The sequence below is a fragment of the Carassius gibelio genome, chromosome B20 (genome assembly GCF_023724105.1).
Source record: "Carassius gibelio isolate Cgi1373 ecotype wild population from Czech Republic chromosome B20, carGib1.2-hapl.c, whole genome shotgun sequence".
In the NCBI taxonomy this organism is placed as follows: domain Eukaryota; kingdom Metazoa; phylum Chordata; class Actinopteri; order Cypriniformes; family Cyprinidae; genus Carassius; species Carassius gibelio.
Window position 1 is genome coordinate 20,476,235 of NC_068415.1, and position 13,007 is coordinate 20,489,241.

Sequence of the window (13,007 nt, forward strand, 5' to 3'; positions counted from 1 at the left end):
CCATCCTTCACCCCCACAGGAGTTTAGCCATAGCTGCTCACCACACCCTTCATGGTAGTCAGACAGTGGGAAGACACCCGTTAGTTACATATTTCCTCCATGGCACCCTGAGGCTGAGGTCAGTACAGCGCACCAAGGTGCCCTGGAGGCTCTGTGCAAAGCCCCCTTTAACCCACTGAAGATATCTCAGACAAGATGATCTTCATGCTAGTTATATCTTTGCTGAAAAGGAAAGGAGACCTCCAGGCACTTGCTGTGTTGTGCCTGGACATAGCCCCAGGCATGGCTAGGGCATTCCTTTACCCGAGACCTGGGTATGCCCCTAAAGGGCCCACTTCCTTACAAAGTCCCATTGTGATGCAAGACTCAATCTGCTCTGTCCAGTGTAAGTACTGGATGCTTGTGTCCACAGTGCTGCCCATGTGGCATAGACAGATCAGTTATTTGTTTGCTTTGGTCCACCTAAGAAAGGGGCCCAGCGACCAAGAAAACCCTTAGTCGGTGGGTGGTTGAGAACATTACACCAGCTTCCAGTCACCCATAGGGGACTCCAGGGCCTTATCTATGTGTGTGACCCTTCAAGATGTCTGTGTTGCGGCAGGCTGGTCCTCTCCACACACATTCATCCGGATCTGCAGGGGAACATCTCAAGGTTACATATGTAACTATAGTTCCCTGAAGGGAATGAGACACAACGTCTCCCTGCCATACTCCCTTCATCCCTGCTGGCGCTCACTTCCACAGAAGCTAACATGTGAGCTTGCCCGATGCGCCTTTATGTTTCCTGGTTGCTCACGTCAAAACTCGACACATTTCTGTCCCCCAATTCAAGGTCCATGTTACACTTTGATGGTCCAGTCAGTCAGTCAGTCAGTCAGTCATGCATTCAGGTAGGCAGTCAGGTAGGCAGGCAAAGGAAGGAAGGAAGGAATATATTGTAAACTAAGTCCATATGATTTAATTTGAGCTTTTTTCCCATTTTCTAAACGCTGATTCAGATGATGCTAACCCTGAAACAACATACAGAATATGGATTCACATAATAATTAATTGCTGTTAATAGTGTTCATGGTTGACTACGTCTTGTATAAATTCTTCTGAAAATTCCTGGCATATGCACATAAACTGACAATCACCACTTATAACCTACTACTAAATATTGTAGAAACCTAATTTTCTATAGAGTTGCTTTGCAATAATTTGTATCGTAAAAAGCACTATACAAATAAACTTGAATTTAATTGAAAAAGGACACATACAGACCACATCAAATATGGTAAAAAAAACTAAAAAACAAAACACAATATTGTGTATCCATATATTTTCACTGTAATAAGTGCAAGCTCAAGGACTTGTAGTTTGTAATGTTATGGGTGCCATTTTATTTTTTTTTACTTTTTTTTTTTATTATTATTGTACGTTAAATAAGATTATTGCACTTTAAACAAGATGTATTTCTCTGAGCCTCCCAAAACTAACTTACAATCACAATTTACAACATTTACAATGTAAAATTACCACAAAATTAATGAAAATTATCGCAGCCACATATTGTTAATACAATGAAGCTATATATAGACTAGGACTGTATTTGAATGCAAATCTGATTATAAATACCTACAAAACATGGAAAATAAACACCTTTTAAAAAAGAAACATCTTGCACACACATACACAACCGAGAGAGCCCACAGAGCTTTTCTCAAAGCCAGCCAACTAAAGCAGCCATCAGCTTTTTATCAAATCCTGTCAGAGTGATGGAAGGATGCCAAGCACATCCACACAGACAGTGTGTGAGAAAGGGGACTTGCAGTTTACCACCGCCATCCTCATGCATAACAATTCAGTAATGCATTTGGAGATTTGTGAGAGTGAGTTCAGTGGAAGCAAGATGCATTCTCAGACAAGCAGATGCTTTAGAAAAATATTTTTCTTTAAAGACCATATGTCTCTGAAGAGACGGCTTATCCTTGCCAATAGATGCAAATAAAGTCATAAAAAAACAACAACAATAATAATAATAATAATAAAAATTTGCAATCAAGCTTTGCTTCTCAAGCAATGGAAATATACATTTTAAACATATTATTCTAAAAAGGTTTGATGCTTATCTTTTTCTACACCTTTTGCCATAGCAGCAGCATGTATGTTCTGCATATATACTGTATGCAAAACAGATAACATACAAACATTTTTTTTTTTTTAAGTAGGCAAATAGTCTTATTTTCCCTCTCTCTCTCGCATAAATGTATTCAATAACCCATATTTTATTATTATTATATTATTGAAAAAACATAAAATATGTATTATTTAAAATTATTTAGTAATTAAAATACTTTTACAATTAAAAATATTTAATTTATCATTATTATCTCTGCAACCACTCGCACACTTTACAACGTAACCACTATTTTGGAAGAAAACAAAGGATACTGATAATTTGCTTGCCAGTTAAGTTTATTGTCATTTCCTTTAAACCTCAGGGTACATATATGTGACTACAATTGTGCTAAAAGTGGGGAAAAAAAAGTGTCCCGCGTGTTTTTGCAAATGTTATTTTACACACATATTATTTTTTTGTGCCCATGGCAATACTGATTATATAAAAATTCATTTACATGGAGATGCTAAACGTATAGGTATCTTTTTTTTCAAAATCCCATTTTCAGGCCCCCATCACACAGTTATCATGTAAATGATTGGCCAAACACAACGGGTTAAAAACAGTGTTCTGAAAATGCCCCCTACAATACAGTGCAATGCATAAGCAATCTATATAGAGAACCAGTACAGAGGGACTGATATATCTTGCACTGACATATCTTGCAGCAAAGAAGGATTCTAAAAATGCAGCATTCATTTTTAGTAAAGTAGATTAGAGTAGAGTAGAGTAGAGTAGAGTAGTAAAGTTACATTTTCTGAATAAAAATGTCAGTGAAATCTAGCCCACACAATCCCATATGGCACACCATCATATCCCTGAACAGGCATCCTTATATCTAATGATTTATAACAGACAGATTTAATGACTTATGTAACACTGTTTTACTCAAGTCAGCAAGCACATAGAAACAGAATTATTTTAGATGTCAGCGTGAAATTATTTGTCATTATAACAACTAAATGTTGTTAGGTTTTGACATCTACAGCAAATTTATTAATAAAGAGGCTGAAATGTGTAACTTTCAAAAAAAAAAAAAAAAAAAAAAAAACCTAAGGAACCACATTATTTACTTTGACTTTTTATCGTTCCAAAAAGGCTTGTTAATCTTGCCATCTAATGTGACGAGTGTGTGTGTAGGCATGTATGTGTGTGTGTGTGTGTGTGTGAGTGGAAAGGCAGCAGCTAAACATATGCACCAGCATATTTGGAACACATTTAAAGAGAAGGAAACACAGCCTCAGGTAAAATTTGTTTCTCCCAAGCAGGGGAACCCCTGATCAGCCTCTGTCTGCCTCTCAGGCTGTTTGTAAATCTAAACCCCAGTTGTATATGTACCAGCAGACTGTGTCCATGAATTCACATGAGCACATTTGCATCGCAGTAGTAAATCTTACAAAGATATATTTCTGGAGCAACAAATTCACTAATAACCTGGACTACTGACAGCAACACTACCTTTATAAGATTCTAAACATTATTTATCACTGCCTCTATTTTTTTTTTTTTTTCTATGGCTCCCAATGTCTATAATCAGAATTTGCATACTCAAACTAAACAAGCTTTCCAGATTTACACCAAAGTGACAGTATGTTAATTAAGCATATGGTGCACTTTCCACAAACAGGGTTCTGGACTCGGACAGAAGAAGAAGAAGAAGAAGAAGAAGAAGAAGAAGAAGAAGAAGAAGAGCAGGGTCATAAGGTCATAGGGTCAGGGTCTCGAGAAATGTTTTAATTTATGGTTGCCATGACTGACGCCCTCGCAGAGCCCAATGCCATAAGGTTTGCCATCGTTAACATTAACTATAAAGGCAACTTTCCACAAATGTTATGAATGCTGACAAATTATATATCTTTTGAAAGGTCTATTGCAAGGGTGTCAAACTCAGTTTGTTGCAGGCCACTGTCCTGTAGAGTTTAGCTTCAATCCTAATTAAACATACCTGAAGCAGCTAATCAAGGTCTCCAGCAATAATATCTAGGCTTATGGCTGGTTCAAGAACTTTCTTTTAAACCTCAGATTGACTATATACTTTGTAAGATTAATTATCTATCTATCTATCTATCTATCTATCTATCTATCTATCTATCTATCTATCTAATGTTTTCTTGTTTAGAAACTTTTTTTAATTGGTTTAGATCACTAGAAACTTCCAGTCATGTGTTTTAGAGCTGATTGGAGATACACTCTGTGTGTACATGTGGTCTATAGGTTTAGCACCAGTATCCTCTCTCTGTTTTATAATAGACATGCTTCAGACGGAGAAGAGAGAAAATTATATATTTGGAAGTTTATGAATAATATTTTTCCTTTGTTGAATAAGATCTCTGAAAGCCAATCAGAATCCCCTTGACTTTAAAGAGTTCGAACATTCTCAAGGAAACATAATTATCCCCCTGATGTGTGATTTTAATTGCTGGATACACTAATAATAATAAAAAAGTATACACAGGCATTTGATATGTAAATAACTAGCTACATTATGCAATGTTTATCAAACATACAATATTCGTTGGATTGTCATGGCTGTCATTGTTTCAACATATGCCGGACGACTCTTAAAACAAAACTGTGGTTTAATTGGTACACTTCAGCTTTCTCTGCCTGGACACAAGACATCCAAAGATAACAGATTCCATTAGCCAGCATCAGAATCTCTAATGCAGGTGGATGAATGCTCAATGAAGACAAAAATAAATAGTCTTCTAAGAGATGCTTTTATCGGAAGAGACATACAGTACACTTATTACCAGGGTAATCTCCTGGGTTAAGATGAGGTTAAGTGTCTTGCTTAAGGGCACAATGGCAATTGCTCATAGCTTAATCTTGTTTGACCTCAAATGTTCCGGTTACCAGCCCTGAACATTAGGCTTGCACAAACATAACAGGATAATATATATATATATATAGACCATAAGTTTGGACACACCTTCTCATTCAAAGAGTTTTCAGACCCACTTTATATTAAGTGGCCTTAACTACTATGTACTTACATTTTAATTAATAATTTAGTACAATGTACTTATTGTGTACATACATGTTTTTACATTGTACTTATATAAAAAAAAAAAAACTACATGTAATTACATCTGTATTTAATTTCTGTAATTACATTTATAATTACACTGTTGACCCATACTTTACACCTTAACCCACCCTTAAACCTCCAACCCTCTCCCTAACCTTACCCCTATCCCACCTCAATAGCAGCAAAGGTGTTTTACAATACAATATGAACACAATAAGTACATTGTACTTATTTTATTATGTAAGTACATAGTAGTTAAGGCCACCTAATATAAAGTGGGACCGAGTTTTCTTTATTTTCATGACTATGAAAATTGTAGAGTCACACTGAAGGCATCAATGGCTATTTGACCAAGAAGGAGAGTGATGGGGTGCTGCGCCAGATGAGCTGCCCTCCACAGTCACCGGACCTGAACTCAATCGAGATGGTTTAGGGGTGAGTTGGACCGCAGACAGAAGGCAAAAGGGCCAACAAGTGCTAAGCATCTCTCGGGGAACTCCTTCAAGACTGTTGGAAGACGATTTCAGGTGACGACCTCTTGAAGCTCATCAAGAGAATGCCAAGAGTGTGCAAAGCAGTAATCAAAGCAAAAGGTGGCTACTTTGAAGAACCAAGAATATTACATATTTCCGGTTGTTTCACACTTTTTTGTTGTGTATATAATTCCACATGTGTTAATTCATAGTTTTGATGCCTTCATGAAAATAAAGAAAACCCTTTGAATGAGATGGTGTGTCCAAACTTTTGGTCTGTACTATATATATATATATATATATAGTATATTGTCCATATGCCTATAACTAAATTTATTTATAATTGACTGTTGAGTCAATAAGTTGGTTGCCTAAATGACTACTTCACTCATCAGTCATGCAACTGAAAATTCTGTCATCATTCATACATTTTTTTTTTCTGTGCAAAGATGAAAGTGTATGTTTTAACACTATACTTTGAGTGTATTTCTACATAAACTACTCAAGCTCACTAATCAAACAAGTCAACCTCACTAAACACCATTTAGACTCATCCCTAATTTATTTCATCCTACTGTTAAAGTGAAGGAGTGAATGGAAAATCTAATTTCTAAAAGTCACAGGAAGTCCACAGTTCGATTTTAACAAAGTTTACCACTGACTTGATGAGATCACTGAGCAGGGCAAGAAAACAAACTTCAAGAAGATTTATAGCGTGGCCATTGTCTGGTTTGTATTATAAATACAGCTCATATACAAAAGATTCAAAATGATTCAAAATAAAGTGGAATGATTTGTGGCAAACATGTTAAACCCAGCTAAATAGCTGCAATCATCCTCATAGCTCATTTGGAGAACAAACTGCCTGTAATATAATGGATGACACCTTATTTCCGAGGGCCCGTGGGAAATTATGTTCACTCTGTGTGTCTCCTGATGGGACAGGGGAGCATATGGAGAGATAGAATACAAAGGATCCAAGTTGACAAGAGATTTCTTAAGAGCCAGCTGGAAGAAACATCGTTTACATGTCATTACAAAACCTGTGAAGTAAGACCATAATCAAGGAATCTTTCCACATGTGCTTACTGAGATAGAAGAGCTGGCAAAGCCGCTAATATAAACAGGGGAAAAGAAAGTTATCTCTGCCAGGCAGTACACACACATGGACACATTTACCAGGATTCCTGTCATCCTAAAGCACAGGGTAATCTCAGTTTGTGCATAGGCACAGACACACCTAGTAAATTCAGAAGTAATTGCGATTGCCTGTAAGCTGGAATCATGCAAAATCTTGCATTCCTTAAGACGGCAAAGTGATTGGATTGCTTTCATCTCTCTCAGTATGTAAATCCACCTCATAAGTGGAATGAAGGTTGAAGTACATTTGCATTATAATTACTGTTATGATCATTATAGCGCTTTAATTAAAATATGTGGTATATTTGAATCAGTGGTTTACAGAAACTGAGTGATTTTAGCTTTCAGGCAATTATTTTTTTGGGTGACAATGTCTATCTAATTATGCACAGGATGCTGGTATTATAAACATCCAAACAAAGAAGGGGGTAAAGGGTTTATTAAATAAACAAATATATAGAAAAAAAAAATAAATGGATAAAGATTACAGATAGATAGAACAAATTGTTTATAGAACAAGCCATTATTTTTGTTTTCTTTGCACACACACACACACACACACAAAACATATTCTTGAAATGTCATAAAATTAAGATTAAACCACTGATGTCACATGGAATATTTTACTGATTTCCTTACTATGTTTCTAGGTCTTGAACATGCCAGTTGCATTGCTGCCTATGCAGGGTCAGAAAGCTCTCGGATTTCATCAAAAATATCCTAATTTGTGTTCCAAAGATGAACGAAAGTCTTGCAGGCTTGGAAAAATGAGAGTGAATAATTAATGACGGATCTTAAATTTTTGGTTTAACTGTCCACTTAAAAAACTGCTTCTTCTTAACAACTACAAGCAATTTATCAACTTATAAACCCTAAGCAGAAGAAACATTCTGAGAAAGTTACAGACTTTTCATGGAAGCCCCCTTCCACCACGAAAAAAAAAAAAAAAAAAAAAAAAAAATTCAAAGGTTATTGCTTACATAACATTTATTTTATTTTATTTTTCTCAGAATTGTGAATTTACGCCTCTAAATTTAAATTCTCTCTCTCTCTCTCTCTCTCTCTCTCTCTCTCTCTTTTTTTTTTTTTTTTTTTTTTTTTTTTTGCTCAGAACTGCATGACATAAACTCGCAATTGCGAGTTATAAGGTCCGATTCTGAGAAAAAAAAAACAAAACAAAAAAAAAAACAAGGCTGACAATTTTCTTACAATTGCAGGTTTGTCTCACAATCATTAGCATGCAACTGTGTGTTATAAACTCACAATTCAGATAATTTTTTAAAAATAATTTTATAAAATGCCTTCACCTCTGACTTGCACTGAAGTTTTGAACATCTCCTCTTTTTGATGGATCCACCATAAATTCTGTTTCTCCGCCAATCCCACAATTCCCAGTGCGAGCCTGTCGCTCAGCTTCCATAGAGAATGCATTAAAAACGGCTGCTCAGTTCCACGCCGGTGAATATGTACGGTAAGCATTTTCTTGGGAGTGATCTGTTATCATAAAAGATATGTCACGTGTCATGTTGTGCCTCAGAGTGCTTCACATGTCTGATTTATAAAGACATCAAATAAAGTTTATAATTGCCAAGGAAAGGGAACAGTACTGGTAAGCAGCAAAAATGAATGCCAGTGAAAATCATCTTTAGCGTTTTATCATCGCTCCACCGAGCAGCACTTTAATAGCACACCTCCATCAGACACAAATCTTGCAGACTGACACACTTCTCAGATATAATTCTATCGGATACTTTTCTATCACACATCCCTCCTTCCAGCAGATATAGAGCTGATTAGGTCTGATTCCCAGACAGAAAATTGGTGCAGGAATGCTCTAAGACCCCATAATTCAGGCTGATCGCATTTTCCAGTGGAGATGCTGACACCATGTTTTGTGCCTTTCCTGATTCTGTTTTGCTCTTCTTTATCCCCACTTTATACACTTTAAGCCTTTACCACTCTATTTTTTTCTTGTCCTTTCTTTTGTCTGTTGCCCCTGCCTTTTATTCTTGCTCTATACTTATTTGTGGGCATGAACTTTCCCACTGAAAGAAAAAAAAAAAAAACAATTCTTAATTAAAATGTATGACATAAACTAATAGTGTCTGACACAACTGTCTCACTTATGTTCCTGCTAGACTGATAAGTAACTGAGCAGTAATTATCCTCTTCCTTTTGAATGCTGTTCATTGTATGTGAAAAATGTTTGTGGTGAATACCATTAGCAAGATTTCACAATATGCTGTGTCAGTATTTGACACTCAGAACCTTTTGGAATTATAGGCATAACATTGGAAATGATGCCTGCTATAGATATTCAGAGCCTCTGGATCTATCCCAGTCCCTCTTACTGTGATGATTTCTTCCATCCTTTCTCTCATAGATGTCTGAACGTTCCCACACCAGTTTAATTTCAGCAGGACAGTAAACTAAAGTCCACATGCGATGCGTTCATGTGGGCTGACATCAGCAGAGTGCCCTTAATAGTGGATTAACAGTGCAGCTAAGTAAATATGGCTTTTCATTCTATGTGTTGCAGATATTCATATTCTGAGGGTATAAAGCACCTCAGAGTTCAATAAATCTTGGGCCGTCAGACGTTGAGTCACCAACTCCCTTGGTTTGATTTAAAGGTGACAGGTTTATAACCCAGCACTCCTGGCTTTGGTTTGAAGGTGTCAACCTATATACACGCACATACCTAGCCTACATGCTATACACATACACAGATGTCACTTTGTGCCCATTCAAACTGGCACATTTCTCCTCAGATTCTGCACCATACATATAAAAAAATAATAATATGGTAATTGCACATTTTATCTCACAGTCTGGACTGTTTCTTGCAATTCGAGTTTACATTTTACAATTCTATATAAACCTGTTTGAACCACTGGATTGAATTCTGAGTTTGTAATTTGAAATTATAATTTTTTTTCTTTTTTTTGCACTTAAAAAGAGTATGTGTGTATGTGTGTGTGTGTGTATATATATATATATATATATATATATATATATATATATATATATATATATATATATATAGATATATAGATATAGATAATATTCTGGATAAAGGAGCTTAACTAAAACTGTATCAGAGTGTAACAGTGTAAAGCACATTGAAGAGTGATGAATACAGAGCACCATTGAACAGAGAGCTTCATGTGTAATAAAACAAGCACATGGCTGATTTATTCGTCTGTGGAAAGTGCTTGCGCAGAATCCTGAAGAAAGCTGGTGCTGTTTTTTCTAAAATGTTGAGCAAGGGTGCCATACAACCTCTTGAAACCATTCAGTTTAGCGGTGCCAGTAAAATTATTTATGGCATACACATGATTTCATGTCTTTATTTGCGAAAGTGTAAAAATATAGTCACAGAATCCTTACAAATATATAAACAGCTAAATTAAACACAAGAAAAATGTAAAATTAAAATAAAATAAAAAACATCTCTCATTCCTGATGTTCATTCATCATAGATTCAGCTCAATGATGATAACCATGATGCAACAGTCCACTTCAGCCTTCAGTCTCAAAACTATTATCCTAATGTCCTCCAGGCCTTAGTGCAATAATGTATCTCTATAAATGGAAATATTCCTTTTTTTTTACTTTAAAAGAACATTTATGAATAAAGAATTTAGGCATAATTGTTATTTCCTGCTTCATGTACCGATATATACTTTTGTTCTGCAATGTGCTTAGAGGATGTGAGTTCAAAGGAGTCCTTAAAAAGAGACATAACAAAAAGGTGATTAGAACATTTATTTAAAAAGGTGCAATTCTATCTAGCCCTGATCAAGGTTGTTTTATCTTCCAAAGGAAAAAAAAAAAAAGAAAGAAAAAAAGAAAGAGATAGAAAAAGCTTCCCAACATTTTAGTCCTCCCTCATTGGGCTGAAACTAAAGAAAGTAAAGTTGTCTGATCTTGAAAAAGGGGGGGATCATCCATCAAAGCCTTTTCTTTTAAACTTAAAAACAACAGGGGACTTTAATGAGGTTCTGAGGTGCTCAACAGACACTAAAAATAAATAAAGAAAGCAGTTTCTCATCATGTCCTGGGGCCATGAACTAATCCAATCGCTCCTCTTGCCAAGTGACTCATATAATGACTGTAGTGACTCTCATACTTTAACCAGTCCTCTCCAAATGACTTTGAAATGTCACTGCCAGCTTTCTGTATCATACCTCGTCTGGTGTGTGTGTGAGCATGTGTGTGTGAACTCTGGTTTTACTGTTGTGAAGTGATTATAACTCCAAAGAGGGCTGTGTGCACATGGAGAGCTTCAGCACTTGAAATATCCGATCCGATCTTTCTCTCCTGTTGCTAAGCACTGGTGTGCTCTAGCACCATATGCTCAAAAAGGTTAATGATGTGTTAAAGAACTCCCTGGCTGCAATCACGTCTACTATCTTCAAATTATTCTGATTTATTGTATTATACATAGACAGTATCACAGAAACTAATGGTGTGTTGGCATTTAACTACACTGCCATTTTTACCTTCCTCAATATCAGTGTTATTCGTTTTATTACCTAAAACCGCAAATATTGTTAGTTTGTGCCTAGTCAAACATGCAGGTTATGTTGCAGAACAGGAGCTACTGTATATAAGCAGTATTGTACTTTTTTTTTTTTTTATAAATACAACGTGAATGTACTCTCTTTCAGGCCATCTAAAATGTAGATGTGTCTTCATCTGAACAGATTTGGAAATGTTTAGCATTACATCATCTACATCGATTAATCACCGGCAGTGACTGGGTGCCATCAGAATAAGCTGAAGACAGCTAATAAAAAACACAATTATCCACAAGTAAACCACATAACCCCAGTACATCAATTAATGTATTTTGAAGATATATATATATTTTCATGTTTTTAATAATCCAATACATTATTTATTTATTTATTTACTTCTCCTTACAGCTGAAAATACAATCACTCTCTGCATCATACTGTAATATTGTTTTCTCCAGAGGAAAAATAATGTTGTCTGAATCAGGAGAGAAATATGCACAAACTGTATAGCAGTTTACAGACACTGTTTACAAGTAAAAGAAAAAAAAAATTCTAAACAAATAAGTTGGTGGGTTATGATATGAGAGCTCAATAGTGTGTTGGCTATAAGCAAAGGTTCACAATTAAAATGCTTAATGTTACATTTGTTTCTTACAAACACACAGCTTTACACTTCAAAAGATTGTAATTTATAGACTGGAGTGGTGTGGATTTACTTGTGGATTATTCTAGTGTTTTCTTCATTCTGATGGCACCCATTCACTGCAGAGGATCCACTGGTGAGCAAGACGATGTAATGATAAATTTCTCCTAATCTAGTAGCCTGATGAAGAAATAACCTCTACATCTTTGATGGCCTGAGAATGAGTATTATTATTAGTATTATTATTAGTATTATTATCATTATTAATTTGGGTAAACTATTCCTTTAATGTTAAAAGTGCAGACAAAATAATTATGCCGGCTGCACTTAGATACAAAAAACTTGGATACATTATAAAAAATAAATAAATAAATAAATAAATAAATAAATAAATAAATAAATAAAAAAAAAAAATATATATATATATATATATATATATATATATATATATATATATATATATATATATATATATATATATATATATATATATATATATATATATATATACTTTGTTGCTATACTTAATTTTAAACATATTCCAAGAAAAGGACAGACATTACATACTTCTAATATGTTCAAGGTTGCTTCAAGAAATAAAAATGCTAGATCAAGCTGTGATATCTTTCAACCACATGGAAATGTATCTGAAATCTCTCTGCTGGTGAAATGAATAATGAGAAGAAGTGTCTGCATTTCGCTGCAATGTGAACATCTGCCAGTCAGAGGAGGAGACGGAGGCCACTGGTGCCCAGCTGGCTTCGCTCACCCGACTGCTCAACAGGAGGGCAAACAGAATTAGTCAAATCTGAGGCAATGCTGATGAAGAAAAACACAGATCCATTTCCAAAACAGTGGAGGGCAAATCATGGCACAACAGGGCATTGGGAGAACAAAATGTTGTTGCCTTTCATCTGGCCGATCAACCCCATCTATAACACCAACCAAACCTGCTTTTCTATCTGTTCCTGGATCTTTAGTTCAACAAGCTCAGGTTTCCTGGTCTGTCACATGCTTCAGTGATAAATAGATCCTA